Raw genomic sequence first — 27804 nt, forward strand, 5'->3', positions numbered from 1 at the left:
GAGGTACCACCTCCCACAAGTGAGAATGGGGAAAATTAACAAGGCAGGAAACCACAAATGTTGGAGATTTTGTGGAGAAGGGGGAACCCTCCTGCACAGTTCATGGGAATGTGAACTGGTGCAACCACTCTGGAAAACTATGTGGAGGTTCCTCAAAGAATTAAAAAGAGATCTGCCCTATGACCCAGCAATTGCACTGCTGGCGATTTACTCCAAAGATACAGATGCAATGAAATGCCAGGACACCTGTACCCCGATGTTTATAGTAGCAATGTCCACAATAGCTAAGCTGTGGAAGGAGTCTCGGTGTCCATCGAGAGATGAATGGATAAAGAAGATGTGGTTTATGTATCCAATGGAATACTACTCAGCCATTAGAAACGACAAATGCCCTCCATTTCCTTTGATGTGGGTGGAACTGGAGGGTGTTATGCCGAGTGATTAAGGCAATCAGAGAAGGACAGATATTACATGGTCTCCTTCATTTGGGTAATAGAGAAAATAGTGAAAGGGAATAAAGGGGGGAAAACAGAAGAAATGAGTGGGAAATATCAGAAAGGGATACAGAACTTTAGTGACTCCTAACTCTGGGAAACTACTGGGGGTGGGGGTTGGTGAGGTGGGCGGGGGAGGGGTGGTGGTGACAGGGTGATGGGCACTGAGTGGGGCACTTGATGGGATGATAACTGGGTGTTATTCTATATGTTGGCAAATTGAACACCAATAGAAAATTTAAAAATCCCCAGCAGTGTAATTGGTGGGTCTCGGGGCAGTTCCATTTTTAATATTCTTTGACAAACCTCCACACAGTTTTCCAGAGTGGCTGCACCAGTTCACATTCCGTCCAACAGTTCAAGAGGGTTCCCCTTTCTCCACATCCTCTGCAACATTTGTTTCCTGTCTTGTTAATTTTCACCATTCTCACTGGGGTGAAGAGGTATGTCATTGTGGTTTTGATGTGTAAATCCCTACACATAGCAAACATATAGCATATCACCCAGAGCTCATCTCATCAAGTGCCCCCCTCAGTGCCTGTCATCCAGTCACTGCAACCCCCAAAGTACCCCCCATTCCACTACACCTTGATCCTTTCCCAGAGTTAGGCGTCTCTCATATTCTGTCATCCTCAATTGATATTTCCACTCATTTTCTCTCCTTTTTCCTTTATTCCTTTTCACTATTTTTTATATTCTCCAAAAGAATGAGACCATATAATGATTGCCTTTCTTCGTTTGACTTATTTCCCTCAGCATAATACCTTCCAGTTCCATCCACATTGAAGTAAACGGAGGGTTTTTGCGGTTTCTTTTCTTTTCTTTTCTTTTTTGAACTTAACAAATATATTCAGAACATTTCTTCCTAAAAGAGCAGGATACACAGTCTTTCTGAGTGCATATCGAACATTCTCCAGAATAGAACACATACCCATCACAAATCAGCCCTTACCAAGTACAGAAAGATGAAGATTATACCATGCATATTTTCCAACCACAATGATATGAATTTTAAGGTCAACCACAAGAAAAAATTTGGAAATACCACAAATGCAGGGGTGTTAAAGAATATCCTCCTGCTATTAATGCCTGGGTTAAAGAAGAAATTAAAGTATAAACTTAAAAATACATGGAAGGAAATGAAAATAAAAACATGAAGGTAATATTAAAAGATGTCTTAAGTGATCCCCTGATTTTCACACATGCTCTTCATAGCTTCCACTGTGGAGTTCATCCAATTTTTCCCAGGTATTTGGGATTAATCCCCCAGCCAGCATAGTAACTTCCTTCCTTGCCTATTGATTCAGAGTCATGAGAGCTCAAAGTGGCCAGGCAGCAGTTTCAATTTCCAGATCAGTGGGATTGTTTTTGTGTCTCTCTTTTTAAAAAATATTTATTTATTTATGATAGACGGAGAGAGAGAGAGAGAGAGAGGCAGAGACACAGGAGGAGGGAGAAGCAGGCTCCATGCCGGGAGCCTGACATGGGACTCAATCCCGGGACTCCAGGATTGCGCCCTGGGCCAAAGGCAGGCGCCAAACCGCTGAGCCACCCAGGGATCCCCTGTGTCTCTCTTTGTAACTGAGACCTCTAGGACAGCAGAATATAAAGTTGTGGGAACAGAAAGTAAACATTTTGCTGATAGATCATGAAGGGTAGTACCACTTCCAGTTCCAGGTCTTGACATCTGCACCTGTGAATGTGCACTATGGGAGAAACAGCATCATATATTAAAAGCAGATTTGAAACATATATTGCCCTCTGGAGAACCTTGTCGTAGCCTGCAAGAAATTGGCAGGCAGCGGGGACTGCAAGTGCATCTTCTTTTTTTAAAAATTCTTTTTAAATGTATTTTTTATTGGTGTCAATGTGCCAACATATAAAATAACATCCAGTGCTCATCCCATCCTGTGCACCCCTATGTGCCCGTCTCCCTGTCCCCACCACCCCCGCCCACCTCCCTTTCTACCACCCCTAGTTCGATTCCCAGAGTTAGGAGTCTATCATATTCTGTCTCCCTTTCTGATATTTCCCACTCATTTTTCTACTTTCCCCTTTATTTCCTTTCACTATTCTTATATTCCAAAAATGAATTAGACTATATAAAGTTTGTCCTTCCCCATTGACACTTCACTCTGCATACTACCCTCCAGTTCCATCCATGTTGAAGCAAATGGTGGGTCTTTGTCAGTAGATAAAGGGCTAGTTTCCAAGATCTATAAATAACTTATTAAACTCAACAGCAAAGAAATAAACAATCCAGTCATGAAATGGGCATAAGACATGAACAGAAATCTCACAGAAGAAGACATAGACATGGCCAACAAGCACATGAGAAAATGCTCCACATCAATTGCCATCAGGGAAATACAAATCAAAATCACAATGAGATCCCACCTCACACCAGTGAGAATGGGGAAAATTAACAAGGCAGGAAAACACAAATATTGGAGAGGATGTGGAGGAAGGAGAACCCTCCTGCACTGTTGGTGGGAATGTGAACTGGTGCAGCCACTCTGGAAAACTGTGTGAAGGTTCCTCAAAGAGTTCAAAATAGATCTGCCCTACGACCCAGCCATTGCACTGTTGGGGATTTACCCCAAAGTTACAGATGCAATGAAATGCCAAGACACCTGCACCCCGATGTTGATAGCAGCAATGTCCAGAAAAGCGAAACTGTGGAGGACCCTTGGTGTCCATCGAAAGGTGAATGGATAAAGAAGATGTGGTTTATGTATACAATGAAATATACTCAGCCATAAGAATCGACAAATACCCACCATTTGCTTAGATGTGGATGAAATGGAGGGTATTATGCTGAGTGAAATAAGTCAATCGGAGGAGGACAAACATATGATCTCATTCATTTGGGGAATATAAATAATAGTGGAAGGGAATGAAGGGGAAAGGGGGAAAAAAGTGGGAAATATAAGAAATGGAGACAGAATATGGAAGAATCCTAATGCTGGGAAATGAACTAGGGGTGGTGGAAGGGGAGGTGGGCAGGGGGTGGAGGTGACTGGGTGGTAGGCACTGAGGGGGGCACTTGACGGGATGAGCACTGGGTGTTATACTTTATTTTGGCCATTTGAACACCAATAAAAAATAAATTTATTATTAAAAAAAAGAAAAAAACAATTTTTTAAAAAGTAAAAAAAATTACATAAAATAAAATATTTGTATAAATAGAATGGGAATATGGGAAACCAAAATAATGAGACACAAGGCTGTCAGCAAGATGGTGGAAGAGTAGGAACCCGAAATCACTTGTCCCCACCAAACTACCTAGATAACTTTCAAACCATCCTGAAAACCTATGAATTCGCCCTGAGATTTAAAGGGAGAACAGATGGAAAGCTACAGTGGGAAGAGTTTGCGCTTCTATCAAGGTAGGACGACAGAAAAATAAATAAATACACTCTAGTAGGGGAGAGCCCACACGGGCACCTGGGCTAAGGCCGGACAGGAGAGACTCCAGGACAGGAAAGCACAGAGCAGGAGAATCAGGAACTTTACTAACCTTCCCTGATGGAAAGGCGCTCACAGGGAACTCGGGCAGGATCCCACGAGGGGCAGTGGAGGCCCCAGGTTTCCGGGGTCACTAACAGAGTAAATGGGGACAGCGTGCCACACACCATTGGCCAAGCTCTGAAAAGGGCTGGATCGCATGTCCAGTGGGCTCCGGGAGTTGCTCAGGTGGCAGCTCCGACAGCTGCATGGCGAGGAGGGGGATGCTTGGCCCTGGGAGAGCGATTCCAGTGGTGCCGGCCCAAGAGCCTAGGGTGCCAGGGGCACAGCCCAGGACCCGGCAATCCCCTTGGGACATGCGGGCACCGGGAGGACACAGGACTGCAAGGATGCTCCTGTCCCCAGGCACCCCCGAACTGTGCAGGTCAGTGCCCCCCACATCCGGAGGATTTAGTCTCTGGTGGACTGGGATCTGCAGGAGTTACTGCGTGAGCTGACTCCAGGGGTTAAGAGCTGCCGGTGGTAGCTCCCCCGGGGCACACACCTGACAATATGAAAAGAAGGCCCCTCATAGAAGATCACCTGGAAGGAAACTAGAAGAGCAAGTTCTTGACCAAGCAGTGCTGGAAAGCTCCAGGGGAAGTCAAGGGACTTACAGTATATAGAATCAGAGGATACCCCTCCTTGTTATTTTTTTTAAATTTTTTATTTATTTATGATAGTCACAGAGAGAGAGAGAGAGGCAGAGACACAGGCAGAAGGAGAAGCAGGCTCTATGCACCGGGAGCCCGATGTGGGATTCGATCCCGGGTCTCCAGGATCGCGCCCTTGGGCCAAAGGCAGGCGCCAAACCACTGCGCCACCCAGGGATCCCCCCCTTCTTGTTATTGTTTTTTAATTTGGAAATTTTTTTTTCTCTTTTTCCTTCCATTTTCCAGAACAACTTGTTTTAGCCACTCTGCACTGAGCATAGTGACTTGAAGGAAGAACTCACCCCAAAGAAACAATCAGAAACAGTCCTCTCTCCCACAGAATTACAGAAATTGGGTTAGAATTCGATGTCAGAATGCCAATGCAGAAGCACAAAACTAAAGCTACGGGTGGCTCTGGAAAAAGCATGAAGGATTCAAGAGATTTCATGACTGCAGAAGATAGTTCTAATCAGGCCAAAATTAAAAATCAATTGAATGAGATGCAATCTAAACTGGAGTTCCTAACGATGAGGTTAATGAGGTAGAAGAACGAGTGAGTGACATAGAAGACAGGTTGATGGCAAGAAAGGAAGCAGAGGAAAAGAGAGAAAAGCAAAAGACCATGAGGAAAGGTTAAGGGAAATAAATGATAACCTCAGAAGTTAAAATCTACGTTTAAAGGGGGTTCCAGAGGGTGTCCAAAGGGACAGAGGTCCAGAATACGTATTTGAACAAATCATAGCTGAAAACATCCCTCATTTGTGGAGGGGAACAGGCATTCAGATCCGGAAATAGAGAGACACCCCAAAAATCAATAAAAACCACTCAACATCTCGACCTTTAATAGGGAAACTTGCAAATTCCAAAGACAAAGAAGATCCGTAAAGCAGCAAGAGAACAGAAATCTCTAAATTTTATGGGGGAAAAGTATTAGCATAACAGCAGACCTCTCCAGAGAGACCTGGCAGGCCAGAACGGGCTGGCAGGATATATATTTATGGTCCTAAATGAGAAGAACATGCAGCCAAGAATACTGTATCCAGCAATGCTCTCATTCAGAACAGAAGGAGAGATAAACAGCTTCCAAGACAGGCAGAAACCGAAAGAATATGTGACCACGAAGCCAGCTCTGCAAGAAATACTAATGGGGATTCTGTAATAGAGGAAGTCCAGGGCAACAATCCACAAAATCGGGGACTGAATAGGTATCATGATGACACTAAATACATATCTTTAAATTGTAGCTCTGAACGTGAATGCGCTTAACGACCTCAGCAAAGGCATCCAAGGGGAGGGGCCCGCGAGGAGCCAGGCTAAGGCCGCGGCAAGTGTCCCTAGGATAGGAGAGCCTGACCTGGAGAAGCAGGAGTTTCACCATTCTTCCCAGACAGGAAGGTGCTCTCAGGGAGTTAGAGCAGGATCCCAGGAGGGCGGGGATGCCCTCAGACTCCCAGGGACACTAACAGAGCACTTCGGCCCCAGGGAGAGCGCACCACACCAGCCACCGAGCTCCCTAAAGGGCTGCAGCGCCCAAAGGTGCACTCTGGAGCAGCTCGCAGGTGGATCCGCGGGGGCTCCGTGGAGGGGGGCGGGGCTGCTCGTTCTAGGGAACAGCTCAGAGGCAGCTCCGCGGCAGTGCCGCACGGAGGGTCTGCACGGCTCCTGGGGCAGCTGGGAGGCGGCTCCGGCAGAAGCTACACGCGGAGGGGCCTGCTCGGCCCATGGAGCAGCTCGGGAGCGGCTCTAGCAGAGGCTCCGTGCAGAAGGTGCTGCGCAGCCGGGAGCGCAATCCGACAGCGCAGGCCCAGGAGCACAGGGCGCCGGGACACAGCCCAGGATCCACCTCCCCTCGGGACAGGCAGAGGCCGGGAGGGCCCAGGACAGCAAGGACACTCCTGCCCCGAGCTGAGCAGATCAGCGGCCCCGCCCCCAGAGCATCCAGGCCCCTGCAGACTGAGAGCTCTGTGGTTACTGCAGGAGCTGATTCCAGGGCTCCAGAGCTGGCCGCCACCACTGTTGTTTCTCCTGGGGCCTCACAGGATAAACGACCCCCAATGAGCCTCACAGTGGCCTCACCGTATAAACAGATTAAACATCTTTCACCGAGCCTTGAACCAGGCAGGGGGCTGGGCAGCTCCCCCAATGCTAACACCTGATAATCAGCACAACAGGACCCCCCCCCCTCCAGAAGACCAGCTAGATGGTCAGGGGAGAAACAAATTATTGACCAACCAGCACTTGAAAGTTCCAGGGGAAGTCGAGGAATTTACAGTATACAGAATCAGAGGATACTCCCCCTTGTTTGTTTGTTTGTTTGTTTGTTTGTTTTTGGTGTGTGTTTTTTTATTTCTGTTTGCTCCCCACCCCCCTTTTTTCATCTTTTTTCTTTTCTTCTCTTTTTCTTTCTTTTTCCTCTTTTTTTCTCTTTTGTTTTTGTTTTTTTCTTTTTCTTTCCTTTTTCTCTTCTCTCTTTTTCTCCTTTTACCAATACAAATTGTTTTTGGCCACTCTGCATGGAGCAAAATGCTTAGAAGGAAAACCTCAACTCAAAAGACAGAAACAGAAACAGTCCTCCCTCCCACAGAGTTAGAAAATTTGGATTACATTCAATGTCAGAAAGCCAATTCAGAAGCACTATTATAAAGCTACAGGTGGCTCTAGAAAAAAAGCATAAAGGACTCAAGAGACTTCATGACTGCAGAATATAGATCTAATCATGCTGAAATTAAAAATCAATTGAATGAGATGCAATCCAAACTGGAGGTCCTAACGATGAGGTTAATGAGGTAGAAGAATGAGTGAGTGACATAGAAGACAGGTTGATGGCAAGGAAGGAAGCAAAGGAAGTAGAGAAAATCAAAAGATCATGAGGAAAGGTTAAGGGAAATAAATGATAACCTCAGAAGGAAAAATCTACGTTTAAAGGGGGTTCCAGAGAGTGCTGAAAGGAACAGAGGACCAGAAAATGTATTTGAACAAATCATAGCCGAGAACAACTTCCCTAACTTGGGGAAGGAATCAGGCATGCAGATCCTTGAGATAGAGTTTTCCCCCTATAATCAACAAAAACCTTTCAACACACTGATGTTTCATGGTGAAACTTCCAAATTCCAAAGATAAAGAGAAAATCCTCAAAGCAGCAAGATACAAGGGATCCCTAAACTTTATGAGGAGAAGTTATAGGTTAACAGCAGACCTTTCCACAGCGACCTGGATGATTTACCTGTGGTGAATAGAAGGTGTGCCCTGGTTTGGTGTGTTTGCCATGAACAGGCTGATTGAGCTGTTTATGCATCCTCAGATCCCCCAGTCTCCTGGGTGGACCCCACATTCTTCCTCTTTGCAATCCGATTCTGTAATGACTATCAGTGGAGAAACCCAGTTTTATGCTCGCTTGACAAAAACAAGTTGGAACATTTCATGGTGGCTGACAGAACTTTGCCCTAAAACATATGATTCTTTAAAACTTGTTTAACATTTATACCAAAGGTCACGTTCTGCAGGTGTATGCATGGTGGGTGCACATGGGGTAAGGCCTGGTGTGCCCTGCGGAGTGGACACAGTGAGACAATATGGGTTTTAATTGAAAACACATCAATCATGGGTCACACTACCAGTGTTATCAGGTATTTGTTCTTGTAGTATATCTTCAGGTGTTTTGTTTTTCTAATTTAATTCTCTCACCCTGTTGTCTGACTGTGAACTGCTAACAGTGTTAAACTTGAAAGGGGAATGCTATCTGCCTGTTTCACAAGGCTTGCCACCATGACTTTAAAGAAACTAATATATTGAAAAAGTATATTTGAACCCTTGATTACTTTAATTGCACCATTAAAACATTTGACTTAAATTATTTGATCATTCCAGTTGGTGTACTGTTTTCTAATTTCTCAATGTGTATGCCAATTTGCCCGTCAGTCCACATGTCTTGTTCACTGGTCTATAATTTTTGTGCAATTACTAAAGGCAAAGGACTAGATGCACTACTGTGTAAAGAGATTACACATGACTACCCTATTGCACTTAAATAGTATGTGGGGATTTACAATCGCTTGCATTGTTTCACAAAATAAATATCTCAATGTCAAATACTAAAAAAAAAAAAAATGCCATCAAGCAGGTCACCATGAAGAAGGATTACCAGCAGCCAAGATGGAGAAGGAGCTGAGCCCTCAGAAACCTGCCATTACCCTGAGTGCAATCTTTTTGTGTGCATATGAAACATTCTCCAGAATAGATCACATACCAGGTCCCAAATCAGATCTTAACAAGTACAAAAAGATGAAGACTATACCATGCATAGTTTCCAACCGCAATGCCATGAAACTTAAGTTCAACCACAAGAAAAAATTTGGAAAACCCAGAATTACATGGGTGTTAAAGAATATCCTCCTGCTCATAATGAATGGGTGAACAGGGAAATTAAAGTGTAAATTAAAAAATACATGGAATGAAATGAAAATATGAAATTAATAATAAAAGATGTCTTAAGTGATCCTATGATTTTCACACATGCTCTTCCTAACCTCCATTGTGGATTACAACCAATTTCCCTGAGGTATTTGAGATTAATCACCCAGCCAGGTGGTAACTTCCTTCCTTGGCTATTGACTCAGAGGCATGAAGAGCTCAAAGTGTCCAGGCACCAGTTTCAATTTCCAGTTCAGAAGGATTGTTTTTGTGCCTGTCTTTGAAAATGAGACCTCTAGGCTAGCGGAGATTAAAATCGTGGGAACACAAAATAAACACTTTGCAAGTAGACCTTGAAGGGATATAGTGAGCAGTACCCCTCCCTGTTCCAATCCTTGATTCCTGCACCTGTGAATGGGAGCTATGGGAGAAACAGCATCATATATTAGAAGCTGATTTGGAACATATATAGCCGTCTGGAGAACCTTGTCCTAGCCTGCAAGGAATTGTCACCTAGCTGGCACTACAGCTGCAGCTTCATTTTTTGAATTTATTTTTTATTGGTGTTCAATTTGCCCACATATCGAGTAACCCCCAGTGCTCATCCGGCAAGTGCTGCCCTCAGAGCCTGTCTCCCATTCCCCCCCACTTCCCGCCCGCCTCCGTTTCTACCACCCCTAATTCATTTCCCAGAGTAAGTAGTCTCTCATGTTCTGTCTCCCTTTCTGATATTGCCCGCTCATTTTCTCCTTTCCCCTTTCTTCCCTTTCACTATCTTTTATATTCCCCAAATGAATGAGACCATATTAGGTTTGTCCTTCTCTGATTGACTTATTTCACTCAGCATAATACCCTCCGGTTCCATCCACAGCGAAGCAAATGATGGGTATTTGTTGTTTCTAAAGGCTGAGTACTATTCCATTGTGTACATAGACCACAGCCTCTTTATCCATTCATCCTTCCATGGACACTGAGGCTCCTTCCACAGTTTGGCAACTGTGGACATTGCTGCTCTAAACATTGGGTTGCAGGTGTTCCGGTGTTTCACTGCTTCTGTATGTTTGGGGTAAACCCCCAGCAGTGCAATTGATGCGTCATAGGGCAGTTCTATTTTTACCTTCCTTTGACAAACCTCCACACAGTTTTCCAGAGTGGCTGCACCAGTTCACATTCCCACCAACAGTGCAAGGGTTACCCCTTTCTCCACATCGTGTCCAACATTTGTTGTTTCCTTCCTTCTTAATATTCACCATTCTCACTGGGCTGAGGTGGCATCTCATTGTGCTTTTGATGTGTATATCCTTGATGGACAGTGATGCAGAGCATTTTCTCATGTGCTTGTGGCCGTGTCTATGTATTCCTCTGTGAATATTCTGTTCATGGCTTTTGCTCATTTCATGATTGGTCTGTTCGATTCTTTGCTGTGGAGTATAGTAAGTTCCGTAGAGATCTTGAATACTAAAACTTTATCTCATACGTCAATTGCAAATATCTTCTCCCGTTCTGTAGGTTGTATTTTAGTTTTTTTGATAGTTTCTTTTGGTGTCCAGGAGCTTTTTATCTTGATGAAGTCCCAATAGTTCATTTTTGCTTTTGTTACCCTTGCCTTTCTAGATGTATCTTGCAAGAAGTTGCTGTGGCAAAGTTCAAAAAGGGTGTTCTACTCTAGGATTGTGATGGATTCTCGTCTCACATTTAGATCTTTCATCCATTTTGAGTTTATCTTTGGGCATGGTGTAAGACAATAGTTTAGTTTCCTTCTTCTGCATGTGGATGTCCAATTTTCCCAGCAATATTTTTGAAGACACGGTCTTTTTCCAGTGGATAGTCTTTACTGCTTTGTCAAATATTAGTTGAACATAGAGTTGAAGGTCTATTTCTGCATTCTCTATTCCGCTCCATTGATCTATGGGTCTCCTTTTGTGCCAGGACCACACTGTCTTGACGACGACAGCTTTGTAGTACAATGTGACATCTGGTATTGTGATGCCCCTGGCTCTGGTTTTCTTTGTTAATATTCCCCTGGCTATTCGGGGTCCTTTCTGATTCCACACAAATCGTAAGATGATTTGTGCCAACTCTCCGAAGAAAGGCCATGGTATTTTGATAGGGACTGCATTAAATGTGTTAGTTGCCCTGGATAGCATTGACATTTTCACAATATTAATTCTTCCAATCCATGAGCATGGAATGTATTTCCATCTCTTGGTGTCTTCCTCAAATTCTTTCAGAAGTGTCCTGTAGTTTTTAGGGTATAGATCCTTCACCTCTTTGGTTAGGTTGATTCCTATCTATCTGATGCTTTGGGTGCAACTGTAAATGGGATTGACTCCTTAATTTCTCTTTCTTCACTCTCACTGTTAGTGTATAGAAATGCCACTGACTTCTGGGCTTTGAGTTTGTATCCTGCCACACTGCCGAATTGCTGTATGAGTTCTAGCAATCTTGGGGTGGAGTCTCTTGGGTTTTCTAGGTACAGTATGATGTCATCTGCCAGGAGGGAGAGTTTGACTTCTTCTTTGCCTATTTGAATGAAAAGAAATAAAGGTATTTCTTTTTGTTGCCTGATTGCTGAGGCTAGGACTTCTAGTACTCTGTTGCATAGCAGTGGTGAGAGTGGTCATCCCTGTCTTGCTCCTGATCTTAGGGGAAAGGCTCCCAGTGTTTCCCCATTGAGAATGATATTTAATGCAGGCTTTTCGTAGATGACTTTTGAGATGCTGAGGAATGTTCCCTCTATCCCTACACTCTGAAGAGTTTTGATCAGGAATGGATGGTGTATTTTGTCAAATGCTTTCTCTGCATCTATTGAGAGGATCCTATGGTTCTCATTTTTTATCTTGATGATATGATGAATCACATTGTCTGTTTTATGAGTGTTGAACCAGCCTTGCTTCCTGGGGATATCCCACTTGGTTATGGTGAATCATCTTCTTAATGCACCGTTGGATCCTCCTGGCTAGAGTTTTGTTGAGAATTTTTGCATCCGTGTTCATCAGGGATATTGGTCTGTAATTCTCCTTTTTGGTGGGGTCTCAGTCTGGTTTTGGAATTAAAGTGATGTATGTTCGTTCCATAGAACGAATTGGAAGTGCTCCATCTCTTTATCTTTTGGAACAGCTTTAGGAGAATATGTATGGTTTCTTCTTGAAACGTTTGATAGAATTCCCCTGGGAAGCCTACTGGCCCAGACTTTTGTGCCTTCGGAGGTTTTGAGAACTGCTTAAATTTCCTCCCTGGTTATCGGCCTGTTCAGATTTTCTATTTCTTCTTGTCCCAGTTTTGGTAGCTTGTGGTTTTCCAGGAATGTGTCCATTTCTTCTAGATTGCCTAATTTATTGTCATATAGCTGCTCATAATAAGTTTTTAACCGTCTGTATTTTTATTTTATTTTTATTTTAAATTTTTTATTTATTATTTATGATAGTCACAGAGAGAGAGAGAGGCAGAGACATAGGCAGAGGGAGAAGCAGGCTCCATGCACTGGGAGCCCGACGTGGGATTCGATCCAGGGTCTCCAGGATCGCGCCCTGGGCCAAAGGCAGGCGCCAAACCGCTGCGCCACCCAGGGATCCCCGGTCTGTATTTTTGATGTTGCTGGTGATCTGTTTTTTCTCATTAATGATTTTATTAAATTGAGTCCTTTCTCTCTTCTTTTTAATAAGGCTGGCGAATTATTTATCAATCTTATTAATTCTTTCTATTTTTTTACCTTTGACGTTTTCTTTAATAAAGTTTTTTATTGGTGTTCAATTTGCCAACATATAAAATAACACCCAGTGCTCATCCCATCAAGTGCCCCCCTCAGTGCCCATCACCCAGTCACCTGCACGCCCTGGCAACCTCCCCTTCCATCACCCCTAGTTTGTTTCCCAGAGTTCGGTTTCTCTTATGTTCTGTCTCCCTTTCTGATATTTCCCACTCATTTTTTCTCCTTTCCCCTTTATTCCCTTTCACTATTTTTATATTCCCCAAATAAATGAGACCATATAATGTTTGTACTTCTCTGATTGACTTATTTCACTCCACATACTACCCTCCATCCAGTTCCCTCCACGTCGAAGCAAATGGTGGGTATTTGTCATCAGATAATGGGCTAGTTTCCAAGTTTTATAAAGACTTATTAAACTCAACACTGATGAAATAAACAATCCAATCATGAAATGGGCAAACGACATGAACAGAGATCTCACAGAGGAAGACATAGACATGGCCAACAAGCACATGAGGAAATGCTCTGCATCACTTGCCATCAGGGAAATATAAATCAAAACCACAATGAGAAACTGTCTCACACCCGTGAGAATGGGGAAAATTAACAAAGCAGGAAACCACAAATGTTGGAGAGGATGTGGAGAAAGGGGAACCCTCCTGCACTGTTGTTGGGAATGTGAATTGGTGCAGCCACTCTGGAGAACTGTGTGGAGCATCCTCAAATAGTGATAAATAGATCTGCGCTCCGACCCAGGAACTGCACTGCTGGGGATTGACCCCAAAGATACAGATGCAATGTAATGCTGGGAGACCTCCACACCGATGTTTATAGATGCGATGTCCACAAAAGCCAAACTGTGGAAGGAGCCTCGGTGTCCTTATTAATTCTTTCAAAGAACCAACTCCTGGCATTGTTCATCTCTTCCACGTTTCCTCTGGTCTCTATTTCATTTAGTTCTGTCCGAATCTTTATTAACTTTCTTCTGCTGCTGGGTGTAGGATCTAATTGGTGTTTTTTTTTCTCCACCTCCATCAGGTGCAAGCTTTGCTTTTGTATGAGAGTTCTTTCCAGTTTTCGCTTGAATGCATGCTCGTATTGTGATGTATTTCCCCCTCAAGACTACTTTTGCTGTATCCCAAAGAATTTGAATGGTTGTATCTTCATTCTCATTAGTTTCCATGAATTTTTAAATTCTTCCTTAATTTCCTGGTTCTCCCTTCAACTTTTCGCAGGATGGTCCTTATCCTCCACGTGTTTGAAATCCTTCCAAACTTCTTCTGGTGATTTAGTTCTAATTTCAAAGCATTATGGTTTGAAAAAATGTCGGGGATGATCCCAATCTTTGGGTGTCGGTTTATACCTGATTTGTGACCAAGTATGTTGTCTAATCTGGAGAAAGTTCCATGTGCATTTGAAAAGAATGTGGATTCAATGGTGTTTGGATGTAAAGTTCTGTAAATATCTGTGAAATGCATCTGGTCCAGTGTATCATTTAAAGCTCTTGTTTCTTTGGAGATGTTGTGCTTAGAAACACCTATTCAGTCTCTGTTTTTGTGGATTGTTCTCTTCGATTTCCTCTATTATAGAATCCCCTTAGTATTTCTTGCACAGCTGGCTCCATGGTCACATATTCTTTCAGTTTCTGCCTATCTTGGAAGCTCTTTATCTCTCCTATTCTGAATGAGAGCCTTGCTGGATACAGTATTCTAGGCTGCATGTTCTTCTCATTTAGGACCCTGAATATATCTTTTAAAAAATTTTTTATTTATTTATGATAGTCACACACACACACACACACAGAGGCAGAGACACAGGCAGAGGGAGAAGCAGGCTCCATGCACTGGGAGCCCGACGTGGGATTCGATCCTGGGTCTCCAGGATCGCGCCCTGGGCCAAAGGCAGGCGCTAAACCGCTGCGCCACCCAAGGATCCCCAGGACCCTGAATATATCCTGCCAGCCCTTTCTGCCCTGCCAGTTCTCTGTGGAGAAGTCTGCTGTCATGCTAATCTTCTCCCCACAAAATTTAGCAATTTCTTGTTTCTTGCTGCTTTAATGGTCTTCTCTTTATCTGTGGAATTTACAACTTTCACCATTAAATGTCGAGGTGTTGAGCCGTTTTTATTGATTTTAGGGGGGCGGATATCTCTATTTCCTGGATCTGAGTGCCTGTTTCCCTCCCCAAATTAGGGAAGTTTTCAGCTATGTTTGGTTCAAATACATATTCTGGAGCTCTGTCCCTTTTGGCACCCTCGGGAACCCTAGGTAAACATAGATTTTCCCTTCTGAGGCGGTCATTTATTTCCATTCCATTCCATTCCAAGCTATCATCATGAGCTTTTAGTTGTTTTTCTCTTTTTTTTTTCTCAGTTTCCATCCTTGCCATCAACAGGTCTTATAAGTCACTCACTTGGTCTTCTACCTTGTTAACCCTCATTGTTAGGACCTGTAGTTTGGAGTGCATCTCACTTAATTGATTTTTAATATCGCCCTCATTAGATCTAAATTCTGTAGTCATGAAGTCTCTTGAATCCTTCATGCTTTTTTTGAGAGTCACCAGTAGATTTATAACTGTGCATCTGAATTGGCTTTCTGATATTGAATTGTAATCCAGATTTTGTAACTTTGTGGGAGAGAGGACTGTTTCTGATTCTTTCTTTTGAGGAGAGGTTTTCCTTCTAGTCATTTTGCTCAGTGCAGAGTAGCCAAAATCAAGTTGTACTTGATTGAAGTGTGGACTCTTCTCTGACTGTAGCATTCCAGCTATTCTCTCTATAAATCTCAGGCCAAATTCCTAGGTTTTCAAGATGATTTGAAAGTTATCTAGGTAACTGGGTGGGGACAGGTGACTTGGGGATCCTAGTCGTCCACCATCTTGCCCCCTCTTCCTTTTTTCTATTTAAGCATGGTTTCTAGGCAATGATATCAGGAGGGTCAATGAGAAAGTCATCTGACATTGGCCACCTGAGCTGCATGGTGATTGGCCACCTGAAACAGGCCAACCTGGGAGCCTGTATGATTGGCCGGGGCATGGTGGTGACACCACAGAAAGACACTCTGATGCACCTGGGCTGATATAAGAGCATGGTAACCCCGCAGGCCCCCGTGACAACAGAGATGGCACTTCAGCCACAGTTCTCCCTGCTCTCCCTCAGGTTCTCTGCCCTATTTTCTGCTCCTACCCATGGCAAGCCCCCTGTCCACCAGTTCTGACCCAGGCCTCTTGCCAGCTCTTTGGGCTCCCCCTGCACATCTCTTCATCGTCCTCTGTGTTCCTGAGTATCCATGAACCCACAACAGGCAACTCCTGGTCCCATTTCCCACTGTGAGGTTGGCCTGGCTCCTCATGGACACATTCCCATGTGGCCTGTGGGAGTGGGACACTGGGAATCGATACCATGGATACTCAGGCAGAGGAAAAAAGCCTCTCCCACACCTCTGTGGTCAATATCGGGCTCAACAGAGGAAAGATGTCAGTCCACATCCTGAGGGAACCCAGGGCACTCATGGCTTCTCTGGAGCTCTCCAACCCATCTCATCACAAGGCACATTACGGCCCTAAAACTTCAGTCTACCCCCATGTGTACAATGTCTGCAGTGCCTTTAAGCATCTGGTATAGAGAGTATTTTAAGAAACAAGTAAATCCTGGGAAAAGGAGTCACCACATCACTGGACATGGTGGGGGACATTGGATCATGGGCCCTCAGACCACGAGCTGCCTGCCCCAGCTCACTAGTGGTCAAACAGATCCTCCAGATCCCTGGCTGACCAGGAGCCCACAGACCACAAACCCTCGAACACAGCAGGACACTGAGAAATTCAGTCTGCAGAACAGAGCAACTACCATGAGCCCTCAGACTGGGAACTGTCTGAACCCACAACCCCCTGGGCATGTGTGTCACCCAGACACTGGATGGACAACGAACTCTCATAGCACCAGCTCTCCAGCTGAGTGCAGTATAAGGCAAGGGGGCCAAGGGAAGACTAGGTTTGTTGAGTGTCTCTAAATCATGATCCCTGCATCCCAGCTCATCATTGGGAAAGGAGGCACCTGCACAGTGGGATCAGCATGTGCCTTGGACCTGGAGACCAACATCACAGCTCAGCTGTACTCAGGCCCTTGGTAAGTGGGCTCCCCTTGTGATTTGGACTTGGGGTTACACATTCCAGACATGGCTAGGCCAAACAGGCCCCTGGATAGCAGGCTCACCATGTGCCATTGGACCCCTAGACTAACAGCATATCTCAGCACTAGGGCAAGCCGGCCTCTGCTTAGGAAGAATTCATGAGATTGAGAAAACTCTCGTAGGACTTATTAAGGAAAAGATAAAGAATCCAAACAAATAAAATCATGAATGATCACAACCAACTCCAAATAAATGAAAACAGTTATAAAGAATTTTGTGAGCCATTATATTCCCCCAAATTAGGCAATCTGGAAAAAAATGGATGCTTTTCTTGAGGCTTATAAACTATGACAATGAAAACAGGAAGAAATTGAAAACCTGAACATATCCATAACTAGTAAAGTAATTGAAGCAGTCATCGATATCTTCCCAGAAACCTACAGTCCAGGCATGAATGTCTCCCAGAGAATTCAACCAAACATTTGAATAAGAAGTAATACTTATTCTGTTGAAGCTCTTTCAAATAGAGCAAGGAAATGCAAGGAAAACTTCCAAACTCATTCTTTGAGGTCAGCATTACCTTGATCCCAAAACCAAAGATTCAACCAAACAGGAGAACTACAGACCAATATACCTGATGAAAATGGATGCCCAAATTATCACCAATATACTAACTAAGGGAATACAAGAGTACATCAAAAGGATTATTCACCATGACCATGTGGGATTGAATGCTTGACTGCAAGGGTGGTTCAACATTTGTAAGTCAATCAGCGTGATAGATCATGTTAATAAAGGAAAGGGCATGACTCTTATGATCTTCTCAATTGATGCAGAAAAAAATCTTAGACAAAATGCAGCATCCTTTTCTTGATTAAAACTCTCCATAGGAGGATACGGAGAAAAGGGAACCCTCTTGCACTGTTGGTGGGAATGTGAAATGGTGCAGCCACTCTGGAAAACTGTGTGGAGGTTCCTCAAAGAGTTAAAAATAGACCTGCCCTACGACCCAGCAATTGCACTGTTGGGGATTTACCCCAAAGATACAGATGCAATGAAACACCTGAACACCTTTACCCGGTGTTTATAGCAGCAATGTCCACAATAGCCAAACTGTGGAAGGAGCCTTGGTGTCCCTCGAAAGATGAATGGATAAAGAAGATGTGGTTTATGTATACAATGGAATATTATTAAGCCATTAGAAACGACAAATACCCACCATTTGCTTCGACGTGTTTGGAACTGGAGGGTATTATGCTGAGTGAAGTAAGTCAATCGGAGAAGGACAAACATTATATGGTCTCATTCATTTGGGGAATATAAATAATAGTGAAAGAGAATAGAAGGGAAGGGAGAAGAAATGTGTGGGAAATATCAGAAAGGGAGGCAGAACATGAAGACTTCTAACTCTGGGAAATGAACTAGGGGTGGTGGAAGTGTAGGAGGGTGGGGGATGGGGGTGAATGGGTGACAGGCACTGAGGGGACACTTGACGGGATGAGCACTGGGTGTTATTCTGTATGTTGGCAAATGGAACACCAATAAAAAGTAAATTTATAATTATAAAAAAAACTGTCAAAAAAAAAAAAAAAAAAGCTTTCCACAGTGTAGGGATTGGGAGAGTAGACCTAACAGCATAAAAGCCATCTACGAAACCCATGGTGAATATCATTCTCACTGGGAAAAATCTGACAGCCTTTCCCCTAAGGTGAGGAACACAACAAGAATGCTCACTCTCACCACCATTCTTCAACAGAGTAGTAGAATTACTAGGCTCAACAATCAGAAAACAAAAAGAAATAAAAGCCATTCAAGATATAAAATCAATGCCCAGAAATCATTTGTATTTATAGACACTAAACGTGATAGAGAAGAAAGAGAAATTAAGGGTTGATCCTACTTAAAATTGCACCAGAAAACATAAAATACCTAGGAATAAACATAATGAAAGAGGTAAATGATCTGTAACTACAGAACACCTATGAAAGAAATTGTGGAAGAGCAAAGAGATGCATTAACATTCCATGTTCATGCATTTGAACAATCAATATTGTGAAAATGTCCATGCTACCCAGGGCACTGTTCACTTTCGAGGTAGTCCCTATCAAAATACCATTGGGGTTTTTCACAGAGCAGAAACTAACATTTCTAAGATTTGCATGGAACCGGAGAAGACCCATATTAGCTATAGGAATGTTCAAAAAGAAATCAAAAGCTGGTTATATCACAGTATGTCTGGACTTCAGGGTGTATTTTGTCTAAGGCTTTTTCTGCATTACATGGACAAAGCTGCGATCATCAATATGTTATTGTACTGGCACTGAAACAGACACATTGATCGAGGAACGGAATAGAGAACCCAGAAATGGACCTTCAACTCTATGGTCAAGTAATCTTCGACAAAGCAGAAAAGAATATCCCCTGGAAAAACAACAGTCTCTTCAACAAATTGGAGAGCCACATGCAGAAGAATGCACCTGGACCTTTCTCTTACACCACACACAAAGATAAACTCAAAATGGATGAAAGACCTAAAGGTGTGCAATCTATCACAATCCTACAGGAAACCACAGGCAGCAACCTCTTTGACCTTGGCCATAGCAACTTATACAAGACATGTCTGTAAAAGCCAGGGAAACAAAAACAAAACTGAAGTATTGGGACTTCATCAAGATAAAAAGAAAAGGTAACAGTCCATAAAACTAAGAAACAACCTACAAAATGGGAGAAGGCATTTGCACATGACAGAATAGATAAAAGACTAGTATCAAAGGTCTATAAAGAACTTATGGAACTCAACACTGAAAACAAGTAATCAAGTGAAGAAATGGGCAGAGACATGAACAGACATTTCTCAAAAGAAGACGTACACGTGCCCAACAAACACATGAAAAAAATGCTCCATTTCACTCATTATCTGCAAAATACCAATCAAAACAAACCCACAATGAGATACCACCTCACATGTGTCAGAATGGCTAAAATGAACAAGACAGGAAATAGCAAACGTTGGCCAGGATTTGGAGAAAGGGAAACCCTCTTGCACTCTTGGTGAGAATGCAAAGTGGTGCAGGCACTCTGGAAAAGTGTGCAGGTTCCTCAAGAACTTAAAAGCAGAGCTACCCTATGAACCAGCAATTGCACTACTGGGTATTTACCACCAAGACACAGAGGTAGTGAAAAGAAGGGGCACCCGCACCCCAATGTTCATAGCAGCAATATCCACAATGGTCAAAATGTGGAAGGAGCTCCGATATCCATTGACAGATGAATGGATAAAGAAGATATGGTCTATAGATACAATGGTATATTACTCAGGCTTTAGAAAGGATGATTTTTACCACTTCTATCGACTTGGATGGAACTGGAGGGTATTAGTCAGTGAGTGAAATAACTCAGTCAGTGAAAAACAATTATCATATGGCTTGATTCATATGTGAAATATAAGAAGCATTGCATATAACCACAGGGGAAAGGAGGGAAAACTGAATGGGAAGTCATGAGAGAGAGACAGAAAAATGATGAAAGACACTTAACTCTGTGAAATAAACTGAGAGTTGCTGGAGGAGAGGTGAGAGGGGGGCATTAAGAAGGGCACATTGTGGGCAGCCCCTGTGGCACAGCGGTTTAGCGCCGCCTGCAGCTTGGGGTGTGATCCTGGAGACCCGGGATCAAGTCCCACATCGGACTCCCTGGATGGAGCCTGCTTCTCCTCTGCCTGTGTCTCTGCCTCTCTCTCTCTCTCTCTCTCTCAGTCTGTGTCTCTATGAATAAATAAATAAAATCTTAAAAAAAAAGAAGGGCACATTGTGTGATGAGCACTGGGTTTTACACACAAATGATAAATTACTGATCATTACATCTGATACTACTGGTTTATTATATGGTGGCAAATTGAATTCAGATTTTTAAAAAGTAAAATAAAAATAAGTTAAAATAAAATATTTGTGTAAATAGAATGGGAAAACAGGAAACCAAAATAATGAGCGACAAGGCTGTTGGCAAGATGGCGGAAGAGTAGAATCCCAAAATCAACTGTCCTCCTCAACTTACCTAGATAACTTTCAAATCATCCTGAAAAGCTATGAATTTGGCTGGATATTTAAAGAGAGAACAGCTGGAAGGCTACAGTGAGAAGTGTTTGCGCTTCTATCAAGGAAGGAACACGGAAAAATAAATAAGTAGACTCCAGTGGGGGAGAGCCTCCACGAGGAGCCGGGTAAGACTCGGCAGGAGAGACTCCAGTACGGGAAAGCCCAGACCAGGAGAATCAAGAACTTACCAACCTTCCCAGATGGAAAGGCACTCACAGGAAACTCGGGCAGTATCCCAGGAGGGGCAGGGGAGCCCCCCAGGTTCCTGGGGTCACTAACATAGGAAATGGGGAGAGGGTACCACAGACCGTGGATGGAGCTCTGAAAAGGGCTGGAGTGGGCACCCAGCGGGCCCCGGGAACAGCTCAGGAGGTGGCAATGGCAGCAGATCAGCTAGGAGGGGAATGGGCCGCCACAAGAGAGCAATTCCAAGGTGCAGGCCCCGGATCCCAGGGTGCCAAGGGACACAGCTAGGATCTGGCTATCCCCTTGGGACATGCGGGGGCCGGAAGGACACAGGACAGTGAGGACGCTCCTGCCGCCGGGCACCCCCGAGCTGTGCAGGTCAGTGCCCCCCACACCCACAGCATCCAGGCTCACACGGACTGGGGTCTGCAGGAGTTACTGCAGGAGCTGACTCTAGGGCTGAAGAGATGGCCGCCGCCAGTGTTGTTGTTCCTCCCTAGGTCACAGTGTGCCTGGGATGGAGTGGGGCCACCAGGGAGCATGGTTCTCACAGGATAAACAGCTCCCAGGGAGCAGTGCCCCTGGCAGGGGGCAGGGCAGCTCCCCCTGGCACACACCTGACAATCAGAAAACAAGGCACCTCCCCCAGAAGATCACCTGGAAGGAAACAGGAAGAGCGAGTCCTTTTTTTTTTTTTTTTTTTTTTTTTTGAAGTTCCAAAACATTCTTTAATGAAAAGATTTTTGGCAAGGGGAGGCCTGGCTGGGTGCCCCAGTGTGGGCTCGGCCTCAGCGGCGGCTGCCACTCACATGGTGGTGATGGAGCAGGTCATCTCCATCCTCATCCTCATCGTCCTCGACCACGGTCACGGAGCGCACCAGCTTGCGCATGGCCACCTCTTCCCCAGTGGAGTTGATGAGAGCCGTGCGCAGGCTGTTTCCGCAGCCCCAAGTGTTCTGCGCCTTCCATACCAAGTCAGTAGGGGGACTATGGGTGGCCCCAGCTCCTGCAGCCCAGATCGTCACCACCTGCCCAGCCTTCAGGGTGAACTTTGGTGGGAAGCGATAGGTCAGCAAGGGGTCATCTCCATTCTGGCGCTTGATCTGCCAATTGCCCATGGACTGGTCCTCACTGGACTTGTTCCGCAGCCGCACAAACTTGCCCTCCTCATCCACCTCCTCCACAGCCACGCGCCCGCTGGTACGAGCGTGCTGGGAGAAGCTGCTGCTGCGACTCTCGGAAGACTCCAGTTTGCGCTTCTTGGTGATGCTGCCCGTGCCCTGCGTCTGCGATGAGTGGGAGGAGGCGCGGCCACGGCTGCGCTGCGAGGTGGGGCTGGGGGATAGTCGCAGCCTTTCCTCCTCGCCCTCCAGGAGCTTGCGGTAGGCATGGATCTCCATATCCAGGGCCAACTTGATGTCCAGCAGCTCCTGGTACTCGTCCAGCTGCTGCTGCATCCTCGCCCGCATCTCCGCCATCTCCCTTTCCTTATCGGCCAGCAGCCGCCGGCTGGTGTCACGCTCACGGGCTAGTGAGTCCTCCAGGTCCCGCAGCTTTGCCTCCTTGGCTGCCAGCTGCTTTTGCAGCTGGCTGAGTTGGGCCGAGAGGCTGTCGATGCGGATGCGGGACTGTTGGAGCTCCTCATGCGCGGCCCCCACCAGGTTGCTGTTCCTCTCAGCTGACTGCCTGGCGTTATCCAGCTTGGCAGAGTAGGTCTTCTCCAGTTCCTTCTTATATTGCTCCACCTGGTCCTCATGCTGGGCCCGCAGCTCCTGCAGGGCGTCCGCCAGCCGGCTTTCAAACTCACGCTGCTTACCATTGTCAATCTCCACCAGCCGGGTCTCGTGGCGGCGCTTGGTCTCACGCAGCTCCTCACTGTAGATGTTCTTCTGGAAGTCCAGCTCCTCCTTCAGGGTCTGCAGCCTGTTCTCAGCATCCACCCGCCGCAGCATCTCATCCTGGAGTTGCTTCTTTGCTTCACCCAGGGCTGCCTCGAGCTTGGTCACCTGGCCCCGCAGGTCATGGAGTTCGCCCTCCAGCGTGCGCTTCTCGCTGAGCGCAGTGCTCAGGGCGGCCTCCTTGGAGTTGAGCAGAGCCTCCAGGTCCTTGAGCCGGGCCTGGGCGGCCATCAGGTCGCCCTCCTTCTTGGTATTGCGCGCTTTGAGCTCCTTGAACTCCTCCCGCACTTTGCTCAGCTCCAGCTGCAGGCGGGCGCGCTCCTTGGCCACCGAGTCGAGGGTCTTACGGGCATCCCCGAGCTCGGCCTCGTAGGCGGCCTTGATCCCGGACACCTCGCGGCTGACCACCTCCTCCGACTCGGTGATGCGAAGGCGCAGCCCCGCGTTCTCCGTCTCCAGAGAGCGCACACGGTCGATGTAGACCGCCAGGCGGTCATTGAGCTCCTGCAGGTCCTCCTTCTCCTGCAGCCGGGTGATGCGGGTGGGCGACAGCGGGGTGGAGCTGGCCTGCGCCCCGCTACGGGTGGCGCGCCGCTGGGACGGGGTCTCCATGGCCGGCAGGGTGGCAGGGCTGCCCGCGGGGCAGAGGTCCCGGAGAGGGCAGAGACCGCTCGGGGTGGGAGCGCGCGGGCCGGCGGGCTGTCGGCGGGCTCCTGGCAGGCGAGGGGTCTGGGTCGGGCGCTGTCGGACCTCGGGATCTGGGTGCGCGGCTGTGGCTGCGGCGCTCCCGCGGACACTCTGGAAGAGCGAGTTCTTGACCAAGCAACCCTGGAAAGCTCCAGGGGAAGTCGAGGGATTACAGTATATAGAATGAGAGGATACCCCTCCTTGTTATTTATTTTTTTTTAATTTTGAAATGTTTCTTTTTTCTTCTTTTCCTTACTTTTTGCATTACGATTTGTTTTTAGCCACTCTGCAGTGAGCAAATTGACTTCCAGGAAGAACACTCCCCAAAGAAACTATTAGAAACAGTCCCCTCTCCCACAAAATTACAGAAATTGGGTTAGAATTCGATGTCAGAATGCCAATGCAGAAGCACAAAACTAAAGCTACGGGTGGCTCTGGAAAAAGCATGAAGGATTCAAGAGATTTCATGACTGCAGAAGATAGTTCTAATCAGGCCAAAATTAAAAATCAATTGAATGAGATGCAATCCAAACTGGAGGTCCTAACGATGAGGTTAATGAGGTAGAAGAACGAGTGAGTGACATAGAAGACAGGTTGATGGCAAGAAAGGAAGCAGAGGAAAAGAGAGAAAAACAAAAGACCATGAGGAAAGGTTCAGGGAAATAAATGATAACCTCAGAAGTTAAAATCTATGTTTAAAGGGGGTTCCTTTGTAAATGGGTTTGACTCCTTAAATTCTCTTTTTTCAATCTCATTGTTAGTGTATAGAAATGCCACTGATTTCTGAGCATTGATTTTGTATCCTGCCACGCTACCAAATTGCTGTTTGAGTTCTAGCAATCTTGGGGTGGAGGCTTTTGGGTTTTCTATATAGAGTATCATGTCATCAGCGAAGAGGGAGAGTTTGACTTCTTCTTGCCTATTTGAATGCCTTTAATGTCCTTTTGTTGTCTGATTGCCGAGGCTAGGACTTCCAGTACTATGTTGAATAGCAGTGCTGAGAGTGGACATCCCTGTCTTGTTCCTGATCTTAGGGGAAAGGCTCCCAGTGCTTCCCCATTGAGAATGATATTTGCTGTGGGCTTTTTGTAGACGGCTTTCAAGATGTTGAGGAATGTTCCCTCTATCCCTACACTCTGAAGAGTTTTGATCAGGAATGGATGCTGTATTTGGTCAAATTATTTCTCTGCATCTAATGAGAGGATCATATGGTTCTTAGTTTTTCCCTTGCTGATATGATGAATCACATTGATTGTTTTACGAGTGTTGTACCAGCCTTGTGTCCCGGGGATAAATCCTACTTGGTCATGGTGAATAATTTTCTTAATGTACTGTTAGATCCTATTGGCTCATATCTTGTTGAGAATTTTTGCATCCATGTTCATCAGGGATATTGGTCTGTAATTCTCCTTTTTGGTGGGGTCTTTGTCTGGTTTTGGAATTAAGGTGATGCTGGCCTCATAGAATGAATTTGGAAGTACTCCATCTCTTTCTATCTTTCCAACACCTTAAGTAGAGTAGGTATGGTTTCTTCTTGAAACATTTGATAGAATTCCCCAGGGAAGCCATCTGGCCCTGGACTTTTGTGTCTTGGGAGGTTTTTGATGACTGCTTCAATTTCCTCCCTGGTCATTGGCCTGTTCAGGTTTACTATTTCTTCCTGTTCCAGTTTTGGTAGTTTGTGGCTTTCCAGAAATGCATCCTTTTCTTCTAGATTGCCTAATTTATTGGCGTATAGCTGTTCATAATATGTTTTTAAAATCGTTTGTATTTCCTTGGTGTTGGTAGTGATCTCTCCTTTCTCACTCATGATTTTATTAATTTGAGTTTTCTCTCTCTTCTTTTTAATAAGGCTGGCTAATGGTTTATCTATCTTATTAATTCTTTCAAAGAACCAACTCCTGGTTTTGTTCATCTGTTCTTGGTCTCGATTTCATTGAGTTCTGCTCAAATCTTTATTAACTCTCTTCTTCTTCTTTGCTTTTTTTCTCTAGCTCCTTCTGGTGGAAGGTTCACTTTTGTATTTGAGTTCTTTCCAGTTTTTGAATGGATGCTTGTATTGCGATGTATTTCCCCCTTAGGACTGCTTTTGCTGCGTCCCAAAGATTTTGAACAGTTGTATCTTCATTCTCATTAGTTTCCATGAATCTTTTTAATTCTTCCTTAATTTCCTGGTTGACCGTTTCATCTTTTAGCAGGATGGTCCTTAACCTCCACGTGTTTGAGGTCCTTCCAAACTTCTTGTTGTGATTTAGTTCTAATTTCAATGCATTATGGTCTGAGAATATGCAGGGGATGATCCCAAACTTTTGGTATAGGTTCAGACCCGATTTGTGACCCAGTATGTGGTCAATTCTGGAGAAAGTTCCATGTGCACTTGAGAAGAATGTGTATTCAGTTGAGTTTGGATGTAAAGTTCTGTAAATATCTATGAAATCCATCTGGTGTAGTGTATCATTTAAAGCTCTCGTTTCTTTGGAGATGTTGTGCTTAGAAGACCTATAGAGTATAGAAAGCACTAGATTGAAGTCAGCAAGTATAAGTGTATTATTATCTAAGTATTTCTTCGCTTTTGTTATTAATTGATTGATATATTTGGCAGCACCCACATTCGGGGCATATATATTGAGGATTAAGTCCTCTTGTTGGATAGATCCTTTAAGTATGATATGGTGTCCCTCTTCATCTCTCACTACAGTCTTCGGGGTGAATTTTAGTTTATCTGATATAAGGATGGCTACCCCTGCTTTCTTTGAGGACCATTTGAATGGTAAATGGTTCTCCAACCTTTTATTTTCAGGCTGTAGGTGTCCTTCTGTCTAAAATGAGTCTCTTGTAGACAGCAAATAGATGGGTCCTGCTTTTTTATCCAATCTGGAACCCTGCGCCTTTTGATGGGGTCATTAAGCCCGTTCACGTTCAGAGTTACTATTGAAAGATATGAGTTTAGTGTCATCATGATACCTATTCAGTCCCTATTTTTGTGGATTGTTCCATTGGACTTCTTCTTAAAGGGGAATTTTGAGAGTCCCCCTTAAAATTTCTTGCAGAGCTGTTTTTGAGGTCACATATTCTTTCAGTTCCTGCCTGTCTTGGAAGCTCTTTATCTCTCTTTCCATTTTGAATGAGAGTCTTGCTGAATAAAGTATTCTTGGTTGCATGTTCTTGTCATTTAGGACCCTGAATATATCCTGCCAGCCCTTTCTGGCCTGCCAGGTCTCCGTGGAGAGGTCTGCTGTTACCCTAATATTCCTCCCCATAAAAGTCAGGGATTTCTTTTCTCTTGTTGCTTTAAGGATTTTCTCTTTATCTTTGGAATTTGCAAGCTTAACTATTAAATGTCGAGGTGTTGAACGGTTTTTATTGATTTTGGGGGGGGGAATCTCTCTATTTCCTGGATCTGATGCCTGTTTCCCTTCCCAGATTAAGAAATTTTTCAGGTAGGATTTGTTCAAATACATATTCTGGCCCTCTGTCCCTTTCGGCACCCTCGGGAACCCCAATTAAACGTAAGTTTTTCTTCCTCAGGCTGTCGTTTATTTCCCTTAATGTATCTTCATGGTCCTTTAATTGTTTGTCTCTTTTTTCCTCATTTTCCCTCTTTGCCATCAACTTGTCTTCTATGTCACTCACTCGTTCTTCCACCTCCTTAACCCTCGTCGTTAGGACTTCCAGTTTGGATTGCTTCTCATTCAATTGATTTTTAATTTCTGCCTGATTAGGTCTAAATTCTGCAGTCATGAAGTCTCTTGAGTCCTTTATGCTTTTTTTCTAGGTCCACCAGTAGCTGTATAATAGTGCTTCTGAATTGGCTTTCTGACATTGAATTGTAATCCAGATTTTGTAACTCTGTGGGAGAGAGGATTGTTTCTGATTCTTTCTTTTGAGGTGAGGTTTTCCTTCTAGTCATTTTTCTCAGTGCAGAGTGGCCAAAAGCAAGTTGTATTGGGAAAAGGAGAAAAAGAGAGGAGAGAAAGAAGGAAAGAAAAGAGAAAAAGAAAAAAAAAAGGTAGGAAAAAAGAAAAAAAGACAGA

The 27804-nt window shown here is 44.6% G+C and overlaps 1 pseudogene; it reads right to left on the reverse strand.

Moving 5' to 3' along the window:
- Positions 1-21899: 21899 nt before the first annotated feature.
- On the reverse strand, positions 21900-23879 carry LOC144315362 (prelamin-A/C pseudogene; annotated as a pseudogene).
- Positions 23880-27804: the final 3925 nt, after the last annotated feature.

The sequence above is a fragment of the Canis aureus genome, chromosome 6 (assembly GCF_053574225.1).
Source record: "Canis aureus isolate CA01 chromosome 6, VMU_Caureus_v.1.0, whole genome shotgun sequence".
Lineage (NCBI taxonomy): Eukaryota > Metazoa > Chordata > Mammalia > Carnivora > Canidae > Canis > Canis aureus.